Source organism: Myxine glutinosa, chromosome 2 (genome assembly GCF_964187855.1).
Source record: "Myxine glutinosa chromosome 2, kmMyxGlut1.1, whole genome shotgun sequence".
NCBI lineage: Eukaryota > Metazoa > Chordata > Myxini > Myxiniformes > Myxinidae > Myxine > Myxine glutinosa.
The window spans coordinates 119,929,991-119,945,459 of NC_136262.1; positions in this window are offsets into that span (position 1 = coordinate 119,929,991).

A 15,469-nucleotide genomic window follows, 5' to 3' on the forward strand; every position below is an offset into this window, starting at 1 on the left:
GCCTACATATTCACGCATGTGCACACAGAGGTGAAATTGTAATGTACAAGGGATGCGCTTCCTCATTATTGTTACCTAGGAACAGGACTGGTGATTGTGGGCGGAGCTCTGTGGGGAGACGCATACTCTTGATATTTCACGTGAAATGGCAGAAGAGTGTGATAAAGGTTCTTCTTCTTTGAAGTAATGACGTGTCGGACGCGAATGGACGATGTTGATGGCAGTGACATCATATCGCCTTTCTGTATTTGGTACACACAGGTAAGTGGGTAGTATCGACGGGGGACAGGTACTACACCTTGCCCACAAGTGAGCTGGGACTTGGGAGTATATGCAAGGCGGAGCATCCATCGCCTTGAGGTATCAGAAGACACACGTATACCGGGCTGGAATAGGAAGCGAAATCGAACATGGAGTAGGAAATCTCGGTGCAGGAGATCTATTGTCGTCGGGATTTTTGACAGATGAAGTCAGGCTTGTCGTGTGATTGGCGTTTTGGACATTGTAAAGTCCAAAACGGGGGCATATGGATTGGGTCTTGTCCATCCGTTCATCCGTGTGTGCATCCACAACCATATCTGACATGCATGGACCAATTTTGTTCATAATTGGCATAAAAACAATGCATTGTAGCGGTTACCGGTAGCATGACCCTGCACCGGCCGATGACGCAACCGGCGAGCGGTCACGTGTCCAGACTCGCCCGGGCGTGTTGAGACTTGCCTTTACCGGGCGAACGCTTGCCTTGCATACCACGCCCCGTTGAGAGGCGTGGCTTATCTATTTGCATACCACGCCCCGCCTGAGAGGCGTGGCTTTTGTGCGTTGAGTTTCTGAATTCTGATATATATTGCCGCCCGTTCGATGGGCTGATTCAGTTCAGTGCTTTGGAGTTCGTTTGAGTGAGCTGGGAATAAATAGCTCAGAGAAACTTAATTCCTGGCGTCGTCCATTTTGTCCGATTTTATCTTGCGAGCACAGCTTCCACAGCATGATGGTTGATGGTATACAACAGCACATCATTTTGTTTTGTGATGCAATCAAAGATGGCCGACAGGCGGCCATTTTATTTGTAAAAAAAACCCGATGTTGAACACGTCCTCGACCATTTCCCAGACATGCCTTAACCGATCTTGTTCAAACTTGGCACACAGAATAAATGAATGATGTCTTACAGAATAATGAATGATGGCTTATATATGCACGTCATTTTGTTTCAAGATCAGATCCAATATGGCCGACTGGCGGCCATTCTGTTATTTACGTTTCCCCAACCATTTTTCGACACGCATCGTCCGATTTTGTTCAAGTTTGGCACAAAGACAGCACATGAGAGTATAACATATGCAGAAGATTTTGTTTTGTAATCCGATCCAATATGGCCGACTGGCGGCCTTTAACTCTGTATAGCAAAACTTTCTAAAACCACGGGGGCGATGATATTTAATGTCTTTTTCTCCTTTTTTTGCAAAGCCCTGTTTCGGCCTCAAGCCGTTTGGAAGGAATCCAGGTAGAGCAAGGTAGGTAAGCTAGATATTGATTGATAAAAGGTTTAACGAGCACAACGCTTTTAACCCATTATTCTGAACAAACCACAGGTTGGTGGAACCACCGAGGGAACGAATGGTGCACTTACCTCCGGCCTTCTGTCCATCACGGATGGGAATCATCTTGTAGTAAAGGGAAGCGTTAATGATGCACATTGGTGTTTCTTTCATCATCATACTAAAATACGCCATTTGCTGATTTGTGTCTGTCTGATGAATTTTTGACGCCAATACATTCCGTCCTTACTTATCCAATCTCAACCAAACTTGACAGGATGACCAAGGGTTACATAATGAAGGTTGTAGCGCATTCATTTGCCCCCCTCCCTAAGGGGTTTTCTCCCCCGAGCGGGTTTTCCCCGCCATTGCCGTCAATGGCGTTGTATGTTGAGGTGTATATCAATGTTAAATTAGCTTTATCGTGGCGTTTTTCCAAAGACGCTTTTAATAACAAAATTAATGATAATCGCATATTATTAATGTTATTATAAAACAATATTAATACGAATAATGTCCCACTTCCCCAAGGCGTTTTTCCTGCAGTGATAACGTGTATAAATAGCTTGAAGGAACTGCGCTCCAACGCGAGTCGAAAGAATTGACGTGACCAAAGACGGAATTCGTCCGAGTTGCTTTATTGAAACAAAACAGCTCAGGTATTCTGACAAGCCCGTTTATCGGGCAGCAATATATATACACATTTATGTCGGGAAGTTTGCCCGGCAAAAGCTATACCGGGCATGCCCGGGTGTCAAGGGCGAGCCTTGGAAAGGCGAGTCTGGACCTGCCCGGGCGTGTTTGGCTGCGGCCTGGCAAGTCGAGGCTGGGCGTGCCCGGGCGCTCTGGACGAGCCCTGGAAAGGCGATAGCGGGCATGCCCGGACGCTCTGGGCGAGCCCTGGAAAGGCGATAGCGGGCATGCCCGGACGCTCTGGGCGAGCCCTGAAAAGGCGATAGCGGGCATGCCCGGACGCTCTGGGCGAGCCCTGGAAAGGCGAGAGCGGGCATGCCCGGGAAAGACGAGACCGGGCGTGCCCGGGAGGTTCGGGCGTGCCCGGGAACAGTGAGTCCGGGCATGCCCGGGAGAGGCGCGTCTGGCCGTGTTCTGGCCGGTGCAAGGCGATTGTGTGCATCCAGCGGTAACCGCTACACACGCCCCTCCAGAATCGACCTGCACCGGCAGGGTCAATTTAAGGGGGGTCCGGATGACCCGGCCGAAGCGACCCCTGGAGGGTCGTGGGGAGGGGTCCGACGTGATGGTGGGTGGTCGAGCGGGGGGAACTGTGGACGGGGGGCGGCCTCGCCGCGGAGGAAGGGCCAACCGTGGTGGTCGGTCGACGTCCATGTGCGCCGGTTTGAGGCGGTCCACAGAAATCCGGTCCGGCCGGCCGGCCGCCGAAGTCGACGATGAAAGACTTGTCGCCCCGTCGCAGGACCCGGAAGGGCCCGTCGTACGGCGGCCGGAGTGGCCCCCAGTGCGCGTCATGACGCACAAAGAGGTACTCCGCTGTGCGAAGCGCCGGGGGGACGTAGGACTGGGGGCCACCGTGGCGGGACGTCGGCACGGGGGCAAATCGTCGGGCGGCCTCCTGGAGGTCCGAGCGCTGGCGAGCGGCGGACCAGGGACTGGTAGCGTCAGGCATGAATTCGCCCGGGATGCGGAGTGGCTGGCCGTAGACGAGCTCGGCGGCGGATGCCTGGAGGTCTTCCTTGGGGGCCGTGCGAAGGCCCAAAAGGACCCACGGCAGCCGGTCGGCCCAACCGTCGTCCTGAAGGCCGGCCATGAGTGCGGCCTTCATGGAGCGGTGAAACCGCTCGCACAACCCGTTGGCTTGGGGGTGGTAGGCCATGGTGCGGTGCAGCATGACCCCCAACGAACGGGCGACCGCGCCCCAAAGCTCAGACGTGAACTGTGGGCCGTGAACGAGATGTCTGCTGGTGCGCCGAAGCGCGCGACCCAGGTGGCGATGAACGCCTGCGCCACGTCGGTGGTGGTGGTGGAGGCGAGGGGCACGGCCTCCGGCCACCTGGTGGTCCTGTCCACCATGGTGAGCAGGTGGGTGAACCCCCGCGAGGGGGGCAGGGGACCCACCAGGTCCACGTGGACGTGGTCGAAACGCCGTTCAGGCACGGCGAAAGGTGCCAGCGGGGCCTGGGTGTGGCGGTGGACCTTGACCCGCTGGCAGGCCGTGCAGGCGTTGGCCCAGTCGCGGATGTTTCGTCGAAGGCCGTGCCAGACGAAACGCACCGACACCAGCTTCTGAGAAGCTTTCCGGCCCGGGTGAGAAAGGCCGTGGATGGAGGCGAAGATGCGGTGCTGCCAGGAAACGGGCACGATGGGGCGAGGCTGGCCCTGGGAGACGTCGCAGAGCAGGACGGTGCCCGCGAAGGGAATGTCGGCCAGGCGGAGGCCCGTGTCCGCCGCACGGAGTGCCTGCACCGAGGCGTCGGTGGTCTGGTCGGCCGCCATGAGCACGAAGTCCACGCCGATGTGGACCGCGTTCGCGCTGGCCCGAGAAAGACAGTCGGCCACGGCGTTGTCTTTGCCGGCGACGTGCCGGATGTCCGTGGTGAACTCCGACACGGCGGAGAGGTGGCGCTGCTGGCGGGCCGACCACGGCTCCATGACCTTAGCCATTGCGTAGACCAACGGCTTGTGGTCGACGAAAGCCGTGAACGGGCGGCCCTCCAGGAGGTGTCGGAAATGGCGAACGGCCAGGAATAGCCCGAGCAGCTCGCGGTCGAACGTGCTGTAGTTTAACTCGTTCGGCCGGAGTTGCCGGCTGAAAAAAGCGAGTGGCTGCCAAACCCCGTCCACCCATTGCTCATGGACGGCGCCCACCGCGTAGTTGGAGGCGTCCGTAGTGAGGGCGATGGGCGCGTTGAGCACCGGGTGAGCCAGCAGCGTTGCGTCGGCGAGGGCCCGTTTGGCGCTGGCGAAGGCCGCGTCCATGGCCGCGGACCAAACAATGTCATGCTTGGCCGGCTTGCCCCGGAGGGCCTCGTAAAGGGGCCGCATGAGCTGAGCAGCGCGGGGCACGAATCGGTGATAAAAATTCACCATGCCGAGGAACTCTTGGAGGGCCTTGATGGAACGGGGACGCAGGAACGTGGTGATGGCCTCGACCTTGGTCGGCAGCGGCACGGCCCCCGGCTTGGTGATGCGGTGGCCCAAAAAGTCAACGGTCGTCGCGCCGAAGTGGCATTTGACCGGGTTGACAATTAAGCCGTGCTCGCTGAGGCGACCGAACAGTGTTCGGAGGTGGAGGAGGTGCTCGGCGCGGGACGTGCTGGCGACGAGGATATCGTCCAGATAGACGAAAAGAAATGGCAGGTCGCGCAGCACGCCGTCCATCAAGCGCTGGAACGCCTGGGCCGCGTTCGAGGCCAAACGGCATCCGCAAAAATTCGAACAGGCCGAACGGCGTGATGACGGCCGTCTTCGGGACGTCGGCCGCCCGGACAGGTACCTGGTGGTAGCCCCGTATCAGGTCAATTTTCGAAAAGATGACCCGTCCCGCCAAACGGGCGGAAAAGTCCTGAATATGCGGGATCGGGTACCTGTCGGGGGTGGTAGTGTCGTTGAGACGGCGGTAGTCGCCACACGGGCGCCATCCACCCCCCGGCTTTGGCACGATGTGCAGTGGCGAGGCCCACGCGCTATCGGAGCGCCGCACGATGCCGAGGTGCTCCAACGCGTCGAACTCGGCCTTCGCCACGGCGAGCTTGGCCGGGTCGAGGCGGCGGGCCCTGGCGTAGACCGGCGGGCCCGTAGTGGGTATGTGGTGCTCGATCCCGTGCCGCACCGCGACGGCCGAAAACGTCGGCCGCGTGAGGGCCGGGAATTCCGCGAGCAGGCGAGCGAACTCGTTCGCTGCCGGGAGGGCGCACGCCAGTTTGGTCGGCGCGGAGCTGCTCATCGTGCACGCCAGGGAGCTGAAGGTCTCGGCGTTGACGAGGCGACGACGTTTGACGTCGACCAGCAGCCCGTGTGCGCAGAGGAAGTCGGCGCCCAGCAAAGCCATGGGGACGCAGGCGGTCACAAAAGTCCATTGAAAACGCTGGCTGCCGAAGCAGAGGGTGACGACGCGTGGGCCGAAAGTGCGTATGGCTGAGCCATTAGCAGCGACCAAAGAGGGGCCGCAAACGGCGTCCCGCCTGTCCTGCTCGGAGGCGGGTATGACGCTCAGTTGGGCGCCGGTGTCACACAGGAAACGCCGCCCAGACGCTTTGTCCCGAATAAACAGCAAGTTGCCCGAGTGGACGGCGCTCATGGCTGGGAATGAACACCGGCCCGGCCGTTTCCCGACCTGCCGAAAGTGCACGGGGGCCGGCACGTCCGAGCCTTGTGTCCGAACCTGGCGTGGTAATAACACCACACCCGGTCAGGTGGAGGCCCCGGCCGTCGTGTCGGAAGCGGGCGGTGCGGCGTGGCGGCCGCCAGTTGCACCGGCAGTTCGGCCTCCAACCGCGCAGGGCGCTCGGGTGTCGTGGGCGTCGCCTCGGACGGCGGCGGGCTCCAGGTAACCGCGCCGATGTGCTGGCCCGCCGAGGAGATCTTATCGGCTTCCCTGGCGAGGGCGCGGGAATCCGTGATCAACGTGCCAGCCAGGGCGAGGCGTACCGGGTGAGGCAGCTGGCGAAGGAACAGCTCGCGGAACAGAAAATCCGGAGAGTGCTCACCGAGCAACGAGAGCATATAGTCCATGCGCTCGGACGGGCGCGTGTCGCCGAGCTCGGGCAGAGCGAGCAGGCGCCGTGCGCGTGCTGCCGGTGAGAGGGCGAAAGCGTCGAGGAGGAGTGTCTTCAGCGCGTCGTATTTGTCAGCAGCCGGCGGGTGCTCGAGGAGGCTCAAGGCGTGGGCTGCGGTGGCGGAACCGAGCGCCGCCACAACATGGTGGAAGCAGGTGTCGTCCGCAGTGATGCCTCGCAGGGCGAACTGAGAGTCCGCCTGAGCGAACCAAACAGCCGCGTGAGCCTCCCAGAAGGTAGGCAGTTTAAGCGTCACTGCCGTATCCATGTCGGTAGGTCACCAATGAAGGAACTGTGCTCCAACGCGAGTCGAAAGAATTGACGCGACCAAAGACGGAATTCGTCCGAGTTGCTTTATTGAAACAAAACAGCTCAGGTATTCTGACAAGCCCGTTTATCGGGCAGCAATATATATACACATTTATGTCGGGAAGTTTGCCCGGCAAAAGCTATACCGGGCATGCCCGGGTGTCAAGGGCGAGCCTTGGAAAGGCGAGTCTGGACCTGCCCGGGCGTGTTTGGCTGCGGCCTGGCAAGTTGAGGCTGGGCGTGCCCGGGCGCTCTGGACGAGCCCTGGAAAGGCGATAGCGGGCATGCCCGGACGCTCTGGGCGAGCCCTGGAAAGGCGATAGCGGGCATGCCCGGACGCTCTGGGCGAGCCCTGGAAAGGCGAGAGCGGGTATGCCCGGGAAAGACAAGACCGGGCGTGCCCGGGAGGTTCGGGCGTGCCCGGGAACAGTGAGTCCGGGCATGCCCGGGAGAGGCGCGTCTGGCCGTGTTCTGGCCGGTGCAAGGCGATTGTGTGCATCCAGCGGTAACCGCTACAAGCTTATAGTTATAATGGCGTTTCCGTGGGAGAAGCAGCTTCTACAGGAAGTAAAAATGTTATAAACTACAAACACGTATGCTTAGCTTTTTAAACAGTCGCTAATGCTCTTTATAACACTAAATAAAGAAATTTGGAGGAATCCCGACATCCGTGAAGAAAGGTTTACTTACAGAACTGAGTGAAGATCTACTGTACTCTATGTAACCCACAATGGTTGGGTTAAGAACATGGCCCTTTCTGCCGCCACCGTGGCGTTTTTCAGAGCGAACTTTTGCAACTCGCTCCCGCTGTTTAATACGAAACTGAAAGGAAGGAAGACCAGGTGTGCTCAGTTACCAAACAGCTAGCTAGCGCTTGCCAAGCCAGCTGTTCCTTAACAGTTTTGAATGGAGTGCTTGCTCGAATGCTTAAACCACTTGGCGATCTCTCCACAAGAAACTTGCAAAATCAACAAGCAAGCAGCACAAAACAAGCAATCAACAAGCATTTACTAGGCCAGTAAATGTGACTTTATGATAGTTGTTCTCCGTTCGGCAATCTCAGTGAACAACCGACATCACATCTTGTGGTCCGTATCCTGACGGTGTAACTGTAAATGGTCCATATCCTGACGGTGTAAATGGTCCATATCCGACGGTGTAAATGGTCCATATCCGACGGTGTAAATGGTCCGTATCCTGACAGTGTAACTGTAAATGGTCCATATCCTGATGGTGTAAATGGTCCATATCCTGGCGGTCTAAGTGGTCCATATCCTGACGGTGTAAATGGTCCATATCCTGACGGTGTAAATGGTCCATATCCTGATGGTGTAAATGGTCCATATCCTGACGGTCTAAGTGGTCCATATCCTGACGGTCTAAGTGGTCCATATCCTGACGGTGTAAATGGTCCATATCCTGACGGTGTAAATGGTCCATATCCGACGGTGTAAATGGTCCATACCCTGACGGTGTAAATGGTCCATACCCTGACGGTGTAAATGGTCCATATCCTGACGGTATAAATGGTCCATATCCTGCCGGTGCAAATAGTCCATATCCTGCCGGTGCAAATAGTCCATACCCTGACGGTGTAAATGGTCCATATCCTGACGGTCCAAGTGGTCCATATCCTGACGGTCCAAGTGGTCCATATCCTGACGGTGTAAATGGTCCATATCCTGACGGTATAAATGGTCCATATCCTGCCGGTGCAAATGGTCCATATCCTGATGGTGCAAATGGTCCATATCCTGACGGTGTAAATGGTCCATATCTTGAAGGTGTAAATGGTCCATATCCTGAAGGTGTAAATGGTCCATATCCTGACGGTATAAATGGTCCATATCCTGCCGGTGGAAATGGTCCATATCCTGACGGTGCAAATGGTCCATATCCTGACGGTGTAAATGGTCCATATCCGACGGTGTAATGGTCCGTATCCTGATGGTGTAAATGGTCCATATCCTGACGGTGTAAATGGTCCATATCCGACGGTGTAAATGTTCCATACCCTGACGGTGTAAATGGTCCATATCCTGACGGTCTAAGTGTTCCATATCTTGACGGTCTAAGTGGTCCATATCCTGACGGTGTAAATGGTCCATATCCTGACGGTATAAATGGTCCATATCCTGCCGGTGCAAATGGTCCATATCCTGACGGTGCAAATGGTCCATATCCTGACGGTGCAAATGGTCCATATCCTGACGGTTGAAATGGTCCATATCCTGACGGTCGAAATGGTCCATATCCTGACGGTCTAAATGGTCCATATCCTGACGGTCTAAATGGTCCATATCCTGACGGTCTAAATGGTCCATATCCTGACGGTCTAAATGGTCCATATCCTGACGGTCTAAATGGTCCATATCCTGACGGTGTAAATGGTCCATATCCTGATGGTGTAAATGGTCCATATCCTGACGGTGTAAATGGTCCATATGCTGACAGTGTAAATGGTCCATATGCTGACGGTCTAAGTGGTCCATATCCTGACGGTGTAAGTGATCCATATCCTGACGGTGTAAATGGTCCATATGCTGACGGTGTAAATGGTCCATATCCTGATGGTCTAAGTGGTCCATATCCTGACCGTGTAAATGGTCCATATGCTGACGGTGTAAATGGTCCATATCCTGACGGTGTAAATGGTCCATACCTGACGGTGTAAATTGTCCATACCTGACTGTGTAAATTGTCCATACCTGACGGTCTAAGTGGTCCATATCCTGACGGTGTAAATGGTCCATATCCTGACGGTCTAAGTGGTCCATATCCTGACGATGTAAATGGTCCATATCCTGACGGTGTAAATGGTCCATTGCCTGACGGTGTAAATGGTCCATATGCTGACGGTGTAAATGGTCCATATCCTGACGGTCTAAGTGGTCCATATCCTGATGGTCTAAGTGGTCCATATCCTGACGGTGTAAGTGGTCCATATCCTGACGGTGTAAGTGGTCCATATCCTGACGGTGTAAGTGGTCCATATCCTGACGGTGTAAGTGGTCCATATCCTGACAGTGTAAATGGTCCATATCCTGATGGTCTAAGTGGTCCATATCCTGATGGTGTAAATGGTCCATATCCTGACGGTGTAAATGGTCCATATCCTGACGGTCTAAGTGGTCCATATCCTGACGGTGTAAATGGTCCATATGCTGACGGTGTAAATGGTCCATATCCTGACGGTGTAAGTGGTCCATATCCTGATGGTGTAAATGGTCCATATCCTGATGGTATAAGTGGTCCATATCCTGAAGGTCTAAGTGGTCCATATCCTGATGGTGTAAATGGTCCATATCCTGATGTTGTAAATGGTCCATATCCTGATGGTGTAAATGGTCCATATCCTGAAGGTGTAAATGGTCCATATACTGGCGGTCGAAGTGGTCCATATCCTGATGGTGTAAATGGTCCATATCCTGACGGTGTAAATGGTCCATATCCTGACGGTGTAAATGGTCCATATCCTGATGGTCTAAGTGGTCCATATCCTGACAGTGTAAATGGTCCATATCCTGACGGTGTAACTGGTCCATATCCTGACAGTCTAAGTGGTCCATATCCTGACGGTGTAAATGGTCCATATCCTGATGGTCTAAGTGGTCCATATCCTGATGGTCTAAGTGGTCCATATCCTGACGGTGTAAATGGGCCATAACCTGACGTTCTAAGTGGTCCATATCCTGACGGTCTAAGTGGTCCATATCCTGATGGTGTAAATGGTCCATATCCTGATGTTGTAAATGGTCCATATCCTGACGGTGTAAATGGTCCATATCCTGACGGTGTAAATGGTCCATATCCTGATGGTCGAAGTGGTCCATATCCTGATGGTGTAAATGGTCCATATCCTGACGGTGTAAATGGTCCATATCCTGATGGTGTAAATGGTCCATATCCTGATGGTCTAAGTGGTCCATATCCTGACGGTGTAAATGGTCCATATCCTGACGGTGTAACTGGTCCATATCCTGACGGTCTAAGTGGTCCATATCCTGACGGTGTAAATGGTCCATATCCTGATGGTCTAAGTGGTCCATATCCTGATGGTCTAAGTGGTCCATATCCTGACGGTGTAAATGGGCCATATTCTGACGGTCTAAGTGGTCCATATCCTGACGGTCTAAGTGGTCCATATCCTGACGGTCTAAGTGGTCCATATGCTGACGGTCAAAGTGGTCCATATCCTTACGGTGTAAACGGTCCATATCCTGACGATCCAAGTGGTCCATATCCTGACGGTGTAAATGGTCCATTTCCTGACGGTCTAAGTGGTCCATATCCTGACAGTGTAAATGGTCCATATCCTGACGGTCTAAGTGGTCCATATCCTGACGGTGTAAATGGTCCATATCCTGACGGTGTAAATGGTCCATATCCTGACGGTGTAAATGGTCCATATCCTGACGGTGTAAATGGTCCATATCCTGACGGTGTAAATGGTCCATATCCTGATGGTCTAAGTGGTCCATATCCTGATGGTCTAAGTGATCCATATCCTGACGGTGTAAATGGTCCATGTCCTGATGGTGTAAATGGTCCATATCCTGATGGTGTAAATGGTCCATATCCTGACGGTGTAAATGGTCCATATCCTGACGGTCTAAATGGTCCATATCCTGACGGTGTAAATGGTCCATATCCTGACGGTCTAAATGGTCCATATCCTGACGGTCTAAATGGTCCATATCCTGACGGTCTAAATGGTCCATATCCTGACGGTGTAAATGGTCCATATCCTGATGGTGTAAATGGTCCATATCCTGACGGTGTAAATGGTCCATATGCTGACTGTGTAAATGGTCCATATGCTGACGGTCTAAGTGGTCCATATCCTGACGGTGTAAGTGATCCATATCCTGACGGTGTAAATGGTCCATATGCTGACGGTGTAAATGGTCCATATCCTGATGGTCTAAGTGGTCCATATCCTGACCGTGTAAATGGTCCATATGCTGACGGTGTAAATGGTCCATATCCTGACGGTGTAAATGGTCCATACCTGACGGTGTAAATTGTCCATACCTGACTGTGTAAATTGTCCATACCTGACGGTCTAAGTGGTCCATATCCTGACGGTGTAAATGGTCCATATCCTGACGGTCTAAGTGGTCCATATCCTGACGATGTAAATGGTCCATATCCTGACGGTGTAAATGGTCCATTGCCTGACGGTGTAAATGGTCCATATGCTGACGGTGTAAATGGTCCATATCCTGACGGTCTAAGTGGTCCATATCCTGATGGTCTAAGTGGTCCATATCCTGACGGTGTAAGTGGTCCATATCCTGACGGTGTAAGTGGTCCATATCCTGACGGTGTAAGTGGTCCATATCCTGACGGTGTAAGTGGTCCATATCCTGACAGTGTAAATGGTCCATATCCTGATGGTCTAAGTGGTCCATATCCTGATGGTGTAAATGGTCCATATCCTGACGGTGTAAATGGTCCATATCCTGACGGTCTAAGTGGTCCATATCCTGACGGTGTAAATGGTCCATATGCTGACGGTGTAAATGGTCCATATCCTGACGGTGTAAGTGGTCCATATCCTGATGGTGTAAATGGTCCATATCCTGATGGTATAAGTGGTCCATATCCTGAAGGTCTAAGTGGTCCATATCCTGATGGTGTAAATGGTCCATATCCTGATGTTGTAAATGGTCCATATCCTGATGGTGTAAATGGTCCATATCCTGAAGGTGTAAATGGTCCATATACTGGCGGTCGAAGTGGTCCATATCCTGATGGTGTAAATGGTCCATATCCTGACGGTGTAAATGGTCCATATCCTGACGGTGTAAATGGTCCATATCCTGATGGTCTAAGTGGTCCATATCCTGACAGTGTAAATGGTCCATATCCTGACGGTGTAACTGGTCCATATCCTGACAGTCTAAGTGGTCCATATCCTGACGGTGTAAATGGTCCATATCCTGATGGTCTAAGTGGTCCATATCCTGATGGTCTAAGTGGTCCATATCCTGACGGTGTAAATGGGCCATAACCTGACGTTCTAAGTGGTCCATATCCTGACGGTCTAAGTGGTCCATATCCTGATGGTGTAAATGGTCCATATCCTGATGTTGTAAATGGTCCATATCCTGACGGTGTAAATGGTCCATATCCTGACGGTGTAAATGGTCCATATCCTGATGGTCGAAGTGGTCCATATCCTGATGGTGTAAATGGTCCATATCCTGACGGTGTAAATGGTCCATATCCTGATGGTGTAAATGGTCCATATCCTGATGGTCTAAGTGGTCCATATCCTGACGGTGTAAATGGTCCATATCCTGACGGTGTAACTGGTCCATATCCTGACGGTCTAAGTGGTCCATATCCTGACGGTGTAAATGGTCCATATCCTGATGGTCTAAGTGGTCCATATCCTGATGGTCTAAGTGGTCCATATCCTGACGGTGTAAATGGGCCATATTCTGACGGTCTAAGTGGTCCATATCCTGACGGTCTAAGTGGTCCATATCCTGACGGTCTAAGTGGTCCATATGCTGACGGTCAAAGTGGTCCATATCCTTACGGTGTAAACGGTCCATATCCTGACGATCCAAGTGGTCCATATCCTGACGGTGTAAATGGTCCATTTCCTGACGGTCTAAGTGGTCCATATCCTGACAGTGTAAATGGTCCATATCCTGACGGTCTAAGTGGTCCATATCCTGACGGTGTAAATGGTCCATATCCTGACGGTGTAAATGGTCCATATCCTGACGGTGTAAATGGTCCATATCCTGACGGTGTAAATGGTCCATATCCTGACGGTGTAAATGGTCCATATCCTGATGGTCTAAGTGGTCCATATCCTGATGGTCTAAGTGATCCATATCCTGACGGTGTAAATGGTCCATGTCCTGATGGTGTAAATGGTCCATATCCTGATGGTGTAAATGGTCCATATCCTGATGGTGTAAATGGTCCATATCCTGACGGTCTAAATGGTCCATATCCTGACGGTCTAAATGGTCCATATCCTGACGGTCTAAATGGTCCATATCCTGACGGTCTAAATTGTCCATATCCTGACGGTCTAAGTGGTCCATATGCTGACGGTGTAAATGGTCCATATCCTGATGGTGTAAATGGTCCATATCCTGACGGTGTAAATGGTCCATATGCTGACAGTGTAAATGGTCCACATGCTGACGGTGTAAATGGTCCATATGCTGACGGTCTAAGTGGTCCATATCCTGACGGTGTAAATGGTCCATATCCTGACGGTCTAAGTGGTCCATATCCTGACGATGTAAATGGTCCATATCCTGACGGTGTAAATGGTCCATATCCTGACGGTGTAAATGGTCCATATGCTGACGGTGTAAATGGTCCATATCCTGACGGTCTAAGTGGTCCATATCCTGACGGTCTAAGTGGTCCATATCCTGACGGTGTAAGTGGTCCATATCCTGATGGTGTAAGTGGTCCATATCCTGACGGTGTAAGTGGTCCATATCCTGACAGTGTAAATGGTCCATATCCTGATGGTGAGTTGGTGTTTGTGTTTCATGGTGGTGCAACTGCAATGATTGGATAAAATGAGTAATTACCCTGCGCTCGCGAAGCAAAAAGCGTGGTTAAGCATTTTGTCCGTACGTACCTGCATTTCAGTAAAGTAAACTGACTGCCGTGTCAACATTTAAAAAATTCCTTTTCTCGGCAACCGTTGGTCCGATTGACATGAAATTTTCATCATAGCAGGGCCTCCTCCTGTAGAATATTTTAGTGAATAGTATGACGTCATAGGTCACATGGTACAGGCGCCATCTTGGAAAAACTTCGCACCTCGATATCTCTTAAACCACTCCATGGAAAAGATTGAGACCTGGCTCATTGTCAACTACTCCCCATGGGGAATAAGATATGTTAATGATGATGTCATCGGTGCCTTCCTCATGACGTCGTAATTCGACGAATACACTACTTATCCATCCGATCATTATCTATCTATAATTCCAGTAATCTCTGTTTGTACGTTTGTACGTCTGTACGTCTGTTTGTCTGTGACCGCTGTTTCTCGACAACCACGGGTCCGATATACTTTTAACTTGCCAGGTATATTGCTGGGGACCCGAGGATGTGCCTTTTCAAGGTTTCATATTAATCGGACAATTACTTACCGAGCTATGTCCAAAAAACGATTCAACCAATCAGAGAGCAGCGAACGATCGCGTGTGCCGAACGTGGAGGACACACTCTGCCTCGGATGGCACATTTGAGAGCGTATTCATTTATTTCACGTTTGCAAACTATGTTGGCGTTAAACTATGTTTTAAAACTAATAAAACCGAATTTGCGATTCATTCGCTTTCCTGCGCGTTTGTGCACGCGATGGCGATTTCTTTACCAAACTCCGGAAGCCGTTCGCTTTGGACCAAACCATTGCATGTAAATAGAGGGGGGGGATTGTCACCGTACTCGCAAGCCGTTCGCTTTGGACCAAACCATTTCATGTAAATAGAGGGGGGGGGATATAATTTTAGATATAGATATAGTACGGGCAATGCCCTAGTTTTAAAAATTTCAGCAACTGTTGGTCTGATGGACACGAAATTTTCACCATTGGAGCTCCTCCTCTGGAATATTTCAATGATAATCATGACGTCATAGATCATGTGCTACAGCTGACATCTTGGAAAAACCGAAAAATGTTGCACCTCCATATCTCCAAAACCGCTGCATGGAAAAAATTGAAACATGGCTCATTGTAAAGAACTCCATATGGGCAATAGGTGTTGTTAACAATGACGTCATTGGTGCCATAATAATGACGTCATAATACGACAGGGACAACGCTTGGTCTCATCAGTTTGAAATATATTCGGCGTGATCCATGCA